Genomic DNA, 16,987 nt, shown 5'->3' with positions numbered 1-16,987 from the left:
ATGGGAACTAAGTCTACACACAGGTGCAGAGGACCCCTTTAAAAGATAAGTCCCTGCCCCTTTACGCTCTCTGTTCCTCTGTCTCTCTGTTTCTCTGTGCTCTCTGTTCCCCTTCTCTGTCCCGCTCTCTGTCCCGCTCTCTGTGCTACTCTGTCCCCCACCTATGCTCTCGCTCTGTCTCTCTATGGCGACCGGCCATGGCGGTCAGCCATTTACCCTGTTCCTCCTCTTAGTCTCCCCATTCTGCCGGGCCTTATAATAAACTTATAGTCAATATGTCTGTCTCAACATTTCTCTTTTCTTCTTTTTAAACAAAACAATAACAGCTTGGGCAGTGGATATAGCTGCAGCTTTAGACTTGACCTGACTGGGGCCAGTGAGGGAATCAAGGAAAGTACAGACACAAGTACAGAAAAGTGGGATCAGCTAGGCTGTGTGCACTCTGATGGAGTGGGAGCAACTGGGAACCTTGCTCAGTATGGTGGGGGAGATCTAGCTAGTCCTGGTAGGTGGTCCCTGTGGTGAGCAGTCTCTGTAGACATCTGGGAGGAACAAGCTGCAGTTGTTGGTTTTTGTGCACACTGGACAATAGTTCATAAACACTTGTACTCACATACATTGTCAGCATTTGCACCGGGACCAGAGGAATGCTTTCCAAATTCTGAGCCTGAATTATGTGGAGAAGGCTTTGACATTCTCATAGGTCTAGAGGCACTGGTTCTTGTCAACAATACAATTCACTCAGGGCTTCTTGCACTCCACATTTGTGGGGCATTTTCTTAATTTTTGATTGATGTAGGAGGGCTCAGCCCACTCTAGTAGTACCATTCCTGAGTAGGTCAGCCTGGAATACATAAGAAAAAGCTAAGTAAGCCAGGGAGAGCAAGCCAATAAATTGCATTCCTCTAAAGCCTCTGCTTTAGCTCTTCCCTCCAAGTTCCTGCCTTAAGGGACTTCTCTCAATGATAGGCTGTAAACTATAAGGTGAAATAAATCCTTTCCTCCACAAGTTACTTTTGGTTATAGTGTTTTATCACAGCAACAGAGAAGAGAATTATGACACTTATCAATGTAACACAAAAGATAAAATACCCAGACACTGATATTGGGGTTCAAGCTGAAGATCAGAAAAGCAAAGCAGCTGGCCACTAGCTCTTACCTCTACCTCAGACTGAAAGGCAATCCTGGCTCCATCAAACCTCAGACTATAATCCCAGAACTGCTATGCTCTCCTCAACACGGCTGGAGAATCCTGAGACTGACTACTGAAGACCCTGCTTTTATCTTTTACATATCTCTAGTGCTGGGATTAAAGCGGTGAGCTCTGTTACTCCTTTAGACTGATTCAAAATCATGTAGCTCTGGGTGATCTTGAACTCAGGGAGATCTATCCACCTTTGTCACCTGAGTCCTGGGATTAAAGGTGTGTACCACAACTGCCTGATCTCTACAACTTGAGGCTGATTTTGCTTTCTAAATCTTCAGGCAGGTTTTATTAAACCATAAATAATATATCACCACATATCAACATCCCTCAGGGTGTCATAGAGTGCCATTAGTCTTACAGGTTTTTCTGATGTCTATGCTGAGATGGTAAATAAACCAAATCAGTCCATAGAGAAGTGAGAGGGTAGAGAAGACAGTGCAGATGCACTAGGTAATGTCCTTTGGGCTTGGACTTTAGAAGTCAAAGCTAAGTAGGGCAGGTTGACACCATCTTATGTCAGGAAACAAAAGAAAGAAATCCCCTCCCATCTGGGCCTGAAGGTACAGCCCCACTAGCTCCACAGAAGCAGAAAGATTCTGCAGTTCTTGCTTTGCTTCAGTTTGCTCAGAAAGAATGAGGATTTCCACACTGCAAAGTGACTGTTGAGGATAACAGCTGTCATTGAAAGCTGACAAAATTGAGTGTGTCTGTGCTGGAGCCAGCCTCCTAGGTCAGGGAACTCAGAGAGGGTGTGAGATGTTACAAGTGAATTTTGGTGTCTTTGGGGATAGCCCCTGTGTTCTAAGAAGATTTGTGAGAAGTTTATGTTTTTGCCAAATAGTGCTCGCTATAGTAAAAGTCCACACTCCAGAGTGGGAGAGATGGCTCAGCAGTTAGGAATATATAACACTATTGCAGAAGAGCAGTGTTAGGTTTCTTAGCCCCATGCTGTGGCTCACAACTGCCTGTAATTCCAGCTCTAGGGGATTTGATATCCTCTTCTGCACTCCTCAGCCAACTGCACTCATTCTGTACAGACACACAAACACAAACATAATTAAACGTCATTGAAATTGCACATTTAAAGCAATTTCTCCGGGTTTTTGCTTATATTTTCAAGTTTTACTTATAAATCTTATTTACTGTTTATTCTCTAACAACATCAATTTTCAGCTCTGGTCCAGGCACTGGGGATCTATTAGGATCAAAAGGCAGGCACCATCTTGCCCTCAACAAAGTTCACAGACTATAAGCAGAGAACAGAAAATAAGCAAACAGGTAACTTATCTATTATGTTAGACAATGGCAATTTCTACGAAAGTGAATAAAATGAAGAAAGTGGGAGGAAAACCTTTTAAAGTGTATAAAACTTCACCCCTGAATTTAATATACTTGATCCCCTTTTAAATGAATCAAACATCACAAGAATCTTCGGCTATATCTAAGAACCTACCCAATATCTAAGGTCATAAATATCTTAGGTCTTAGTGTTCAAAAGCCAGAGAAACAACAGAATTTCAGGCATAAGTAATAAGCTACAAATTTAAATCAATTAGCCAATTAGTATTTTGTTGTAGAATCAGGGACCAACCCCTTACATTTTATAAGGCCATGTCCTCTGATATCGTGGAACCAGTGCACACAAGCTCATAAACACAAAACACTGCTGTGTCAGCCCTGACTGATTCTCTTGAATTCTATCCTTGATGACACTTTCCACTGAGGAAGCCACTCTGCCATTCTACAGTATCTTGGTGGTTATTCCTTCATGCAAATTTTGGAGATTTCTGTCTCCGTTTTCTGGGATCTATAAAGACCAGAGATGCCATTGGTAAGTTGCCTCCAAGCCTGGTGTTGTGCACTTGCTGGAGGTGCTAGCCCACCTGCAGTTTCCATCCATAACACTGACACGATAATTTAAGGAAGGAAGTAGCCACCAGCCCCATCTTCACGTCTTCACATGGCATGGGGCTATCTCATCTCAAACAGAATCCATAGGCAAAGCTATCCAGTTGAATTTTGTATTTCTTTGGCTTTAAAATGAAAATAAATATACTTTAGGTTTGTATACTTTAACTACACAGAACTTTGAACCTGGCTGGATCCTCCTTTCTATTTGCTGTCTCTATTGCTTTCATCTGCTTTTCTTGGACATCACAGTACATGAGCCAATTACAGCCATCCCTCTTATTCATGGGGAATATGGCCCAATGATTCCAGTGAATATCTGAAACTTCACAAGTACCAAACCTCATACAACGTATGATTTTGTCTATACATACTTATCTATGGAAGTTTATAAATTGAACACAGTAAGAGATTATAATAATAGAATCATAATGGAGTCATCTAATAAGAGAATCATCATTCCTACACTGTAATAAAAGGAATATGAATATGATTTTCTTCCTCTTCCCAAAAGATCTTGCTGTATAATGCTCATTTTTCCTGTGGTGAGGTGAGATGACACTTAATGGAAGCACTTTCAGGCTTTACTTTGGCATATCCAGCTTGCCAACATCATTACTGTTGTGCTTTGGGGTCACTGGTAAGCTTAAGATTACTTGAATACAGCACCGTAATAACCCCTATGGTGGCTCTGATAACCAAGATGGTTACCTGGTGACTAATAGGCAGGTAGCATATACAAAGTGGATATGCTAAACAAAGAGATGGTTTTCATCCCAAGCAAAACAGAATGGGATAGTGAGAGATTTTTGTCATGCTATACAGAATGGAACACATTTTGAACTTACAAGTTGTTTATTTCCACAATTTTCCATTTGCAATTTTCAGACTGAAGCTGATCACAGGCAACTGAAACCATAGAAAGTAAAATTATGGTTAAGGTCATGGTTCCACTTTGCATTCAAGACATGATTCTCACTAAGGGAAAAATGAGAAGCAAATGCACACGTGGCACTTCTAACTATTCTTCAACTGACACAGGTAATTACCACTGTGTGTGTGTGTGTGTGTGTGTGTGTGTGTGTGTGTGTGTGTGTGTGTGTTTTGGCCACTATTGGAATGGTTGGAATTTAAATGTATTTTCTGAGGCTCTTTGATGTGAACTAGATGATTTATAAAATTCAAACAAATTTTGCATTTAGTTTGCCATAATCAGAGCAAGCATGTGTACCAAATAACAATAGGTTTAGCAAAAAATGAGTAAACAGGAGCACAGTAAGATGATATTAGGCATTCAACAACTTTCTGTGAAATTTAGAAACACAAAGATTTATAGAAGTGATGTATTCTGATAATGCTCCAGGAAATTTATTATTGTGTTTCAGTATTCATATTGATATTTCTAAACACTTTATATTGAACAAACTTGATCTCATTTCAAGGGCAACTTGTTGGAATTTGAAAGTAAATCTTAGCTCTTGAGAAAAATGGGAGAGACTTAAGGAGGTGTGGAGAGAATGCTGAACTGAATCCAACATTTCTTTGTAAATGTGTTTTAAAAGAAATACTTCAGCACTGTATATAAATCAGTTTCTAAAATGGGGGGTAGAAATTGGAAAGGCTCATAATACTTGGCCAGAATAGTCCTTCACTCTTCTACTAATTTTAAAATTATTTGATGTGATGAGTTCATTCCATGCAGATATGTATGTGTACAACATGTGTGCATAATGCCCATGGAAGTCAGAAGAGGGTGTTGGATACCCTAGAGTTACACTCCATTGTGAGCTGTCATGTAGGTGATGGGAATAGAGGCCAGGTCACCGGCAAAAGTAACTAGGGCTCTTAGCGGCTGAGTCATCTCTCCAGCTCTGTTCTCCCATCTTAAGTAAGAATTCTGTTGCCTCTTTTAGCTTGTGAGCTCTTTGGGCACAGCCCTTAGTTTGGTCAGAGAACAAGAAAATATTCACAGTGGGATTCCCATTAGGAAACAAACGTGGGCTCCAGGGATATAGATATGACCCATATCACTGCCTTCTCTTTGACCGCGGTGGAAATCCCTAGGCCCTACTGTCCACAGCACCAGAGAGCCCCTCTCCCAGCCCAGGGACAACGTAACCATGGCAACCCAGTAGTTCTTGGTGCCATCCAAAAAGAAGTCAGCAACAGGGAGCATAAGACGAGAGGCAGAGCTGTTTGGGAATGGATGTTATCTGACTTCCCACAGATTTACATTTTGTCCAAAGCCCTGAGGACCCCAGTGTGAAAAATGCTGCACCAGGAAGAGGAGAAAGAGGAAGAGAAGGAATGAGGTCTGGGTGGGAAAGGACATGGGATGGGAAAGAAGGGAGCAGGGGCAAGAGGAGGGCTGGAGACTGGGAAGGGCCAAAAGAGACAGAGGCACTGTGCAGTTAGCTGGCCTTGCAGGGACCACTGTCGGCTCCAAGCGTGCTCCGCCCCTAGGTGGTGCTGTGTAGTCAGCAAGTTCGGGGAAATAACCATTGTTGGAAGCCAGGAATTGCTCTGCTGTCTCTGTGTACGTGGGACTTGCTGGGTTTCTCTCACCCACATTACTGTAGATGAACTTGCGGGTGTTCCCAGGTGTTGGCCCCTGTCTTCTCCATGCTCCTTGCTCTTACCTGATGGTCTAGGTACTTTCCATGTGATGGATGCTCCCAAGAAATCAACGAAATGGACAGCGTTATCTTTGGTGTACAGATGAAAACAATGCAGCTAAGAGAAAACAATACAACTAAGAGTGAGAAGCTCAAAGTCTCCCAGCCTAGAGAAAGTTTAAATTCAGATTTAGAGGACTGCAAAGTTCGCGAGCCTCCTGGGAGATTTCATGCTGGACTCCCAGAGGCCACTCCCAGCGACTCTGAACCTCGCTGGTGTCATCTTTCCTGTGGGCTCACCTGGGGCCAGCCTGTCAGCCACCTGGCCCTCAGTCAGCAGTCTTTATTGAGAGGAGACCACACTGTGTACAGAGGCCTGCCCCAGTCCTTGGAAGTGGAAGTCACAGGTGGGGTGTTAGGAGGGAGGTGAGTTATTGTGAGTCACCACGTCCCCCAGGAGCCTATGGTAGATCCCTTGCTCATTGGTCACTAGGGTGACACAGCTGAGTGCCAGTAACCAGAGAAAGGGGAGGGGAGGGCAAAGGGAGAAGAGCAGGAACACCCCACATCGTCACTGCTGCCAGCGGTCCTGAGAAGGAAGGTATTTTATTTTTCCATTTTGATTTATATTTGTGGAAGTGACAGGTCAATGGTCCAAGAAATAAATCCAATTCTTAGATAATTACTAATTAGCAATGACATTTACAAACTCCAAATTTTAAAAAATAACTAGTCAATGTTATTAGGGGGTAACAATAATCTTGAAAAATAAAACATGGCTGCAAGAGCATATTGCAGAATGTATTTTACATCAAGAGGGTCAGAAGCAGAAAAAACAGGAAACAGAAGCAGAGGGATGCAAAAAGGAGGGAAAAGAGAAATGAAAATATTCATCTTGGGGGCCCCACTGGGCTTTGTATTTGGCCTCATGACCCTCTGACCTCTGTTCTTGCCTATTTCTCCTTTACACTGCTGTATCTTCTCTCCCTCCCCCACCCTCTCTCCAAATTTAACAATGAACAGGGAAAGAAAACAGGATTCAAAGGGGTTTTATTTTTCCCCCATGGCTCACTGGAAGGTAATTTTCACTGTGCTGAAAAAAAAAAAAGATTGATAGGTTAATTATCAATTCAGGTTATAACCTGCACCAAGCACTTCTTTAAACAGTTTCTAAGTGGTTGAGGGAGTTTTCTGGAGAAGGAGGAGAGCCGGCTGCGAGGTTGATAGCAGCGATGATAGGCGAATGCCTTTTACAAGTCTTCCATGTGTCTGCCTCTATGTTAAGCACCTGGCCAGTTGCAGAAGTAATAAAGAAAGAATTAAGGAGAAAACCAAGATGGAGATGACATATTATTATGCTTCCTTACCTTTAAGCTCTCGGAGGCTCATCAAACAAAGGGTGTGTTCATCTTGCATGAGGAAAAGAGAGCCGCTTCTGACACATCTGGTGAATTCATCTGTTGTCGGAGAAGGTGCAGCCAAGGGTCCAGAGGAATGACCTTCCCTAGGCCCTTCTGCAAACTGTCTGGGTTTTATCAATGGTCTTGACTTCATAAAATAAAACAGCATGAGAGGCAGTTATCCAAGCAAGGGAGCTTCCAACTGTCAGGATATGGACAGGCAAGAGTCCTCAAGTCAAGCAACTGCGACCTCAGACATAGGAGGCCCTCAGATTCATTTGCTTTGGGTGTTGAAATCAAGCAAGAAAACCATTACTGTTAAGTGTTAGTGCTATTGCAACCTCAATGAGATTTTATCTATGGGGAGAAAGATTAGGGGAGACCAAATTTATTGTCATTCAGAGGAAGTATTTCTAAACTTGGCAGAGCCTCATGTGAGAGTAGAACAAAGGCTGCCAAAGAGATTCATAAATTGAAACGGATGACCTGAAAGTATTTTCCACTGCTCACACATGGTTCTACACACACTGCACCACTCCAGCTCTGGATTGGGTTGCCCTGTGTGGGTGCCGATGCTGTTATCTCTTTTGTGGTCATGGGATAGGGTGGGGGAGCTTGAATTTATTCAGCTAAAACCAGGACAGGCTAGAAAGGATGCTCTGAGGGTGAGGCATCTGCAGTTTAGAAGATCATTCTTGACACATTGCATGAAGGGGAGAGAAAATAATGAGGGTTGCATTGGGGGAGAAACTGCAAGTGGGCTAGATTTGATTGGAACATAAAAGAAAGAATAACAGCACAAAATAAAAGGATGGGGTAGGATGATGAAGGAATTTAACCGGCAAGGGATATGAGCCCGAATTTGCTAATAAAGCTTTATTGGAAACAATGATGCTCATTTGTTTACTGTTTGTGAAGGTTGTTATCATTAAATGACAAAGTTGCATTCATTGTAACATAAAAAATAAAACCCTCAAACCTAAAATACTTAATATCTAGCTCTTTATAGTTAAATTTGATGAGCGTTGGCTTTAACTATGGTATTTACACCTCTGCCACTCATGTGCAGCGCTTCTCTCTGGGGATATTTGAACTCTTTTTGTGGCAAAGCCTAATACTTCTCTACATGGCAACTATTTGTGTTTATTTTGGATGTTCTCTGAAGTTTGCCAGATTATTCCTGGGAAAGGAAGTATATAAAACATGCCATTAAAAGGAAGGTAGAAGCTGTATTCACATAGAGAAAATGTGGGGAGTTAATAATGGATATTGGTGATGTCTGCTCAACCCCAGGGACACAAGCATTGTAGGCAAACCACTCTTACAAGACAAAGCAGGGGCACGGCAGGTATTTTTTTTCTTCCTAGCCTTCTGAAGGAATCCACCCTGCCATTACCTTGTCCTTGTCCCTGGAGTCTGCAAGACTGTGAGGTAATGCCTTCCTGTTACTTGATTAACTTGGTTGCTTGAACTTTGTTACGAGGTGCTGCAGAAAAGTAACATAACACACATGTGGTGTTTTCCAAGATAGATCTTGGTTAGAACAGAGAAAGCAGCTCATTTTGTAGAGTGCCAGCCTTGTATAGCAAAGGCCCTAGGTTCTATTCCCACCATCCCTAAAGCAGGGTGGCAGCCCACAGATCTGTTACCTCAACCACTCTAGAGGTAGAAGGAGGGGTGAATCACTTAAACTACAGGATATCTTGTCTCAAAAAACAATCCCTCTGATAAAAAAAACCAACCTAACCACAGTCAAGATTTCTGCTCACATTGATCACCACCCAAGGGTCTACCATGACTTCCAGAAGGAAAATTGTGATAGATTCTTCAGTCTATCAAGCTGGCCTCACAGAGATCTATGGATTTTTTTCCTTTCAGATAAAACTTTTTGGCACCTGACTTTTAGCTCTGGGGTTGCCTGTTTCCAACAATTCTTCTGTCCTCTATAAAGATTCTGGAACAATCTTCCCTTTTTTATACCAACCCAAGGTGTAGTACCATGACAAATATACTCTGGGTTCATGGCTTCCCTATGTCTTGTGACGAGTGTTATTATTGTTTTTTAAATATACTGTTGTAAAATTTACATAACAAAATTTACAATTTGAAAAGCTTGAGTGTGTGGTCCTGTGGTAGTATAGTAAAATACACATAACAAAATTTGCAATTTGTAAAGTTTGAGCGTATGGTTCTGTGGTATTAAATATATTTGCATCACAGGCCATCTCTGCCATTTGAAGATACCTTCACCTTCTTAAGCTCAAACTCTATACCTGTCAAGCAATGATTTCCCATACTCCTCCCTGACCTCTGGCAATCATCACTCCAATTCTGGTTTCTGTGAACTCAAGGACTTTAGGTGTCTCCCCAAAGGAAAACCATGCAATATTTATCTTTTTGTAACTGGGTCATTTCATGCTGGGTAACACCATCAAGGTTCATCCATGTGGAAACACATGCCAACATATTCCTTTTTAAGGTGAATGATATCCACCCTCCCCCAAAGAGAATTCCATCAAATTCTGTTTAACTACTCACCCAGCCATATGCAGTTATCTAAGTTGCCTTTCTTTCCCTTGTTGGCTACTGTAAGTAGTGTTGCTATGAAATGGATGTACAAATAACTGTTCACTTCCTTGCTTTCATTAATTTTGGGTTATAGCCCGTACTGTGATTTCTCTATCATAAAATAGTTTGAGATGACTTCAAGAAAATATTGGTTCAGATTTCTGACTTTTCGAGGATCAGCCATCCTGGTTTTCATTGCGTTGATCTGTTTTAAATTCCTATCAGAATTGCTGAGAGCCCTGATTTCTCTACATCCTCATAAACACCTGGTCATTTCTGCTATTTGGTATTTGGTTTTGGTACTGGGGTGTGGCGTGAGCCTCTTTGTGGTGAGACAGCCATTGTTGTTATCTGCACAATAATGCGGGGGGGGGGGGAGCAAGAGGCAACTTAAGTTTAGAAACACGCTAAGATCATAAGGCCAATAAGTGATAGACCCAGAATCCAAACCTCCTAGTGTTCTTAAGCACCATGCCAGGCTGCCTGACAGGGATACAGAGGGATAGAGAGGATGAGTGGAGATGAGCTTGTGACAGTATATGAGACCAAATTATACAGAGCTTTGTGATTTGATCCCAGAAAAACATTCAGTTCTCATAAATAACTTCAGAGCATAAAATGTATGTGGTAATCATATTAATCTAGGGATAAAGTGAAGGAAATATGAGATGAGTCCATAAAATTTAAAAAAGCTTACTGTATTTCTCAGAAATGTAATAAGAATAGTTGTAGGTTAAGGCCCAATGTAAGGAATAACTTAGTTTTCCATTAAGCACAACTGAAAATAACCAAGAATAATAAGATGTTGGCTTCACTTTTTTCCATTTGTATCAAGAAAAGATATTTTGGGGCATCTTATGGAAAATATAACCTCAAGGGTTAAGAGAGCATTTATCAGGCATCTTGGCAGATTGTGAGCCAACCTACGAGAGGGTCTGTGTGTGTTCAAGGCAGAGTCTCTGTTCCTATTCCTTGATGAGTGGCCCTGAGAGAGAAATGGCCACACTCTGCGCTCCTGAGATTCAAGATGTCTAGGCATCTTTGCATTATCCAGCACAGACAAGAATGATAGAGAGGGGGCCTCTGGAAGAGGTTGAGTAAGTATCAGAAGAAACAGCCCAGGAAAAGATATGGTATGACCCCACAGACTGAGGACAAGGAACGTCAGATAGAAAGGTCACTTGTAAGGACAGCAAGGTTGTGTTTTGGATTAAGCTGTAGCCTTGCACCTTCCTGGTCTCTTTCCATTCTTCAGGGATGCCATAAGAGCCTAGAGAAATAGCCACAAGGAAGCCATGTTTCATGACCTGGTGACAAAGGGCAGATGGGCTGGGCAGCCATATTCAGTATGCTGGGGTTGATCAGTTATGGGTCAGGCTCTTCAGGAGGGGTGTGAAACACAACCAAGCCCTTACCACTTTAGCAGTGATTTGTTTGGTCCAGTTACTGCTTACATTACAGCTGAGCATGGAGGGCTGTCTAATCTCAGCTCACTTCTTAGCTGTCCTGTAAACAGGTAAGCCCGAGTTACTCTAGCAGTCCATCTTACCTGTAGATCTTTTATAACTTAGTTAAAATGTCAGCTTATGTAGCGCATTCTTTAAAAGCACTTAGGTCAGGTTTTTCTAGTTCACGCTAATTGCATGACCCTGGTGCCCAGCATGAAATGCACCAAAGCTAAACAGTGTAACTTTGCTAAACTTCTGCTCACTGCTTTTGTTTTGTTTTGTTTTGTTTTGTTTTGTTTTGTTTTGTTTTAAAGCACATAAACCATGAGGCTGCAGGACAGCAGGACATTTGGAGCTAGGAGACAGAAAGCTTGATGCTGTTCCTTAATCCCTGTTGTGACCATTTAAAGGACATTCTTACTAGTGAGGACATTTGCATGCATAAGTGTCCTAAAAAAATTAACAAGAATGCTAGGGCCAAAGCTGGTGTTTATGGGGTTAAAAACCAATCTAAGCACTTTCTGCACTCAGCTTAGAAACTAAGCTACATTAACATATTATTTGGCATGCTCCTTAATACAAAGGGGTGGGCAAGAGTGCTATGCATGTAATGACATCAAATTTTGCCACTTACAAAGAATGAAAATAATTTCTAATCCACTCTGTCTAAAATGTCTTGGTTTGGGATCATTTTAAAGACTGTTTTAATAGAGAAATTGACTTATATTGACAAAAATCTATTTCATGAACCTTATTACTTTGAGGGTTTGGCAATAATTAAACCTATATAGTGGTTTGGTAATTGTATTATCAGATTAGTAGGAGAGGGGATTTGGATTTGCCTTAACAATTTTAGGTACATAGTATACATACTTATGTTTGATCTGCATGTATGACTATGTGCATATAAGTGTACATATGTGTATATGCACAAGCACAGTCCAGTAGTAATTGTCGAGGACCTATCAGAAGTGTTCTGAGAATCCATGCATAGGCAAGCTGAGGCTTACAAATCTCTGATGTGCCCTGAGTTGTGAACATGGAAAGAGGTGGTCTCCACTGCCTTTCGAGGGGTGGAAAGATGGTGCACAGAGAAGCCTGAGGGATGGGAAAGGGTGGTGGGGACACAGTTCTTGCCCTCCTGGGAAAGAGTGCTGAAAGAGCTAAAGTAAAGAACACTGCATTACTGGTGTCTAAGGGGAAACCTCAGAAGACATGGTTAAGAAGTGAAAACTGGTTTGTACTAGGGATAGAAGGACTTTGTTTTCCCGAAGCTTCCAGACTTTCTGTATGTGTCTGTCCTTTGGCTTGGTTCTGAGTGGTCTACTGCTACTGTAATAATGTTCTCATTGCTGATAGAACTGAGTTCTGTGAGTCTTTCCAACAATGCCCTAACCTGAAGTCATAGTAGCATGTCCTGATTTGGAGGCAACAGGTCAGAAATGAGAGTCCCTCAGGACTCCAGAGCCTGTGGATGGTAAGCTGGGAGATGGCCAATTGCTGGATGAAAATCACTGCCAGTTTTCTATGCCAGCACAGTGGTCAAATCCAGATGGGTTTCAAAAGAGAGAAAGGGCAATGGAGAGTGATGCATAACTGGGTCTTAAGAGGAAGCCAATATTTTATTTCTACTTAAAAGGAGGCTATGTCAAGAGGGGCCATGTCTTTCAACTCAATTTTACCAGATCCTGAAAGGGAGAAGTCACACAGGACTGCCTCCCACCTCTGTTTTTAAAACCCAGTAAGGTGTGTTGGAAGCCTGCAAACCTGAGCATCTTTGCTCTGCCAGTCATTCTGGTCCCCTGAAATCATGATAGATTGGTTTCATCATTAATAAATGAATGAGTCTAGTGATGTGCCCATATTTTTGACCCTTACCCTCTAGTTACCTTACCATCCTGCTATATGGTTTCACATTGGCATTGTTGGGAGAATTTAAATGGCTGATATTAATGGTCTGATATATTAGGGAATTTGGTTGAGCATCCCCTCTCTAATCCACACTGTCACCTTCACATGTCCAGCAGATACAAAGAACCATGGCCCAGAGCTGGGGTGGCCAGTGTAAAAAAGAATAAACTTTATCAAAAGAGAGGTGTGGCCTCAGCTCCTGCAAGGTAAACGCTACAGGTATGGAATTTCCTGTGTTGAACTCTGCTCACCTGCTTGAGTCTGAGTCACTTGACATGAGGCCTCACTAGAATTTATCTATATCTTTACCTGCATCTAAGGAATGTTCTGTTGGAAGGGATGCAGGCTGAAAATGAGCACTCCCTTGATTGTAAACAAATAGGACCACTGACTGGGAGAAGAAGTGACCAGTGTGTTGTTTGGGGCAGACAGGGGCTCAGTACATGTACCCCTGAGAGGTTAAGGAGGGTTGGCTAGAGAGAAGGGAAAAAGGAGAGGCTTGGTCTCACTCTACCATATGAAAGCAATGCCCTTGGGATCCCAGTTTCTATAGATGTCGGGCCCCTCTGTCTCTCCCTAGGCATTGGAAACTAAGATATCTCGGGACCTCAAAAGAGTCAAAATCCAGGAGTCTAGGTTGTAGCTATGAATCAATGAAATATGGCCAGAGCCCTTAAAGTTTAAGGTCTTTCATCTCCTGCAAAAGTCATAGTGAGATGAGACAAAGAAGAAAGACGAGTGTACAAGGGCCTGGGGCATGGAAACTGTTCCTAGTGAAAAAGGCTAGAGCTGGTGGGATGTCTATATTCACTCCAGGGAGGGTCACTGCTGTGTGTTGCAGCTAGTTAAAGTTCTCCATCTCCATAGTCCTGCAACAGGATCACCAAATAAGGCCCATGAACTTGATGTCTGTGTGACTCATTTTCTTCATTTACAACATGAGTGCAGTTTGTCTCTAAACATGTCTGATTTGACCTCACAGGATCCTAGCCATGCTGCCTGAAGGATACCACTCCCTTGGGCTGGAGTTAGCAAGGGCATTCCTTGGGCTTGGTGACTCTAGAAAGGATCAAAAGGCATTGGACTGTGAGGAGAGGAATGGACAGCTCAATAGTTCACATATACTCCAGGCCACAAGTCTTGGCTTTTGGGAATCAGGGAGAAAGAAGGTCATGGCTACTGACCTTAAAACCTCTTGAGAAGCCACAGACATCCTTGAAGAAGCCATGGTATGCTTTATAGGATAGGGAAGGTGGAAAATAGCATGAGAGGTATGTTTTTGTTTTTGGTTTTGGTTTTTTGTTGTTGTTGCTTTTGGTCTGTGGGAAGAAAAGGGACTTAGAGGATTGCAGTAGGGTCATTTGCAATAGGGTCATTTGACAAAACAAGATGGAAAATGCATGTCTGATTCAGAAGGAAATGGAGGAGCTTCCCCTCTGGGAGGCATGGGGGTGGCAGTCTACACATGGAGACTGGGTGTGGGAAACAGATTCAGATAGCACCATCTCTCTAATAAAATTGGCAACATCCAGGGCTATTCTGCATCCTGGGCATGTCCTGGGCTATGTCACGATGAGCACCTACTGTGCTCCAGGAGATATGCTAGACACTGTGGCTACACTGATGAGTAAAGCAGGCGTTTTCACAGCTTTCTGGGTGGGTGGAGTGGGTTCTCAGGCTCCTGGGTGACTCAGAAGTAAATTAGGCATGTAAATGGATCATTGCCGTGTGCAGAATGTGCAAACACTGCGAGAACGCACAGCACGCACATCTGAAAGGCTTTCCCCTCCATAAGTTAAGCTTCCTTTTCCTATTTCACCGACGTGGAAACTGGGGCTCAGAATTGTTGCCCAGCAACTAACAGGCCATGCTGGGGTTCATGGACCTGTCTGATCCCACTGGCTTCTCCCTCAACCACCTGTTTCTGGTGACATCAGCATCTGAGGTGGGGAGAGGATGAGGTGGTCTTTCAATATGTAGGCCTTTTGATTCCTATTACTTGGCTTTTCCTGCCTTGTCTTGGAGTCACCTCTCCACTTCTCCCAGTCTGTCTCTCAAACACTTACAAGGTACTGACAGGATAGCAGGTCTTTCTCCAAGTTCTATGTGGTTACAGAAGTTGGGACCAGAGCACTTGAGCAGTTCTCCACGTTCCCAACACAGCCTGTAAACTTGACATTTCAGGACTGTAAGGGGCAGACAGCCTTCAGTGAGGGATGGGCAGCCTTACCGTGTGTAGGGGGAGCAAGTTGGGTGCACATATTTAAAGGAGGTGCTTACACAGACCTGAAGGACACTGTGTGTGTACGTGCGTGTACGAGTGCACATCTGGTGAGCACATGGCCACCAGTAGTTGTATTTGTGGTCTAGATCTGTGTCTGGGAACAGTGACATGTTCATGTGACATGAGACAGAAGCCGTGAGAGGGTCCAATCCAAAGTCACACAAAGAGGAAAATTGGGTCCTGAGGTGAGACCGAAGTCCCCCCACAGGGCCTTTGGCCATGCTTTGGGTCAGGAAGTGTCCCAAGAGATGGGATATATTACTGGGCACAGTGGTAGATAGGAAACCACCTTGAGAGTGCAAGCTGCTGTGCCTGTGATATGGAGAGGCCCCGGGATGCTCCTTTCCAGGAAAAGTAACTTATAAAGTTGAGTGCAGGGCTAGGACATGGGGTGGAGGAGCTGAAAAAGACGCCCAGCAGGTGAAAGTGCTTGCTGCACAAGGCTGATGACCTGAGTTCCACCGAGGAATCCCTGAAGGGAGATGAGATCCTCACATACGTGCTATAGCAACAGTGCATCCTCCTACACACATGCGTGCGCGCGCGCACACACACACACACACACACACACACACACACACACACACACACACAAGTGCCTACGGGTCCTCAGAGCATCTGCTGTTTACGCAGCTTCCTGGACCTACATTTCTATAGTTCCCAGGGTTCACAGAACTGCCTAGAAGACACTGTGATGATTAGTCTTCATCATCAAGTTGATTACTTTAAAATTACCTAGGAGACAACCTTCAGGAGTGACTATGAGGGCATTCCCATGGAGGAGTGGGAAAACCCTACCCTGAGTGTGGGCATCATGTCCCGTGGGCTGTGGTCCTGAATGAGCCAGGGAAGGCGAGTGGAACACTGGCGTCCTCTCCCTCTGCTTCCTGACTGCAGATGGAGTGTGAACCGCTGCCCAATATTCCTGCCACCTGGTGTTCTCCACCACCATGGACTGTACCCCTCAAACTGTGAGCCAAAGCAAATCCTTCCTTTGTTAAGTTGATTTAATCAGTTTTGTTGTTTTTTGTTTGTTTTCATCATATGAAGGAGAAAAGTAGCTAAAACATCCAGATAACCAATTAACAGTCACAGTCAAGCTGGGCTATCTCAGTGTTAACATCACCCTAGTCTCATAGAATGTTACCCATTTATTTCTCTATTCTTGAGCTACAATCACTGAATGCATTGTTGCTGTTATTATTTTGAGCAAATTGTTATCCTTTAAGTCAATTAATAATAAAGATTAAAGATTTCATTTTTATTATTCTCTTTATGTTAATGAATTTCTGATGAATCTATTTTTTCTAGTCTTTGGAGAACTTTAACTTCTTTTTCCAAGACAGGCCGATAGTGACAAGATCCCCTAATTTCAAAAAAAGTATATATCTATTTTAGTTAATTTTTTCATGTATTCTGATCATATTCTTTCACCTTCTCCAACTCCTCCCAGATTCCCCCCTCCTCCCTATCCCCAGCTTCCAATTCTCTCTCCTTTCCACTTTCTTTCAAAAGAAAAAAAAATTAAAAAAAGAAAATCAACACAAACACACAAAAAACAAGAAGACAAACTAGGCATGGTGGCTCAAACCTTTAATCCCAGCACTGAAGAAACAGAGGGAGGCAATCTGATCTCTGTGAGTTCA

General features: G+C 42.8%; 1 long non-coding RNA gene across 1 annotated transcript; it reads right to left on the bottom strand.

The window, feature by feature from the left end:
* Positions 1–289: 289 nt before the first annotated feature.
* LOC107978128 lies at positions 290–6,137 on the bottom strand. Its single transcript, XR_003480730.2, has 4 exons — positions 6,031–6,137; positions 5,755–5,848; positions 3,964–4,024; positions 290–844 (listed from the first exon to the last, which is right to left on the bottom strand). It is a non-coding gene; the product is annotated as an uncharacterized LOC107978128 (long non-coding RNA).
* Between the last annotated feature and the right edge of the window lie 10,850 nt (positions 6,138–16,987).

This window comes from Cricetulus griseus (assembly GCF_003668045.3).
Source record: "Cricetulus griseus strain 17A/GY chromosome 1 unlocalized genomic scaffold, alternate assembly CriGri-PICRH-1.0 chr1_0, whole genome shotgun sequence".
Lineage (NCBI taxonomy): Eukaryota > Metazoa > Chordata > Mammalia > Rodentia > Cricetidae > Cricetulus > Cricetulus griseus.
Note: the sequence above shows the minus strand (reverse complement) of the source record. Positions and strands in the feature narration are given on the sequence as shown.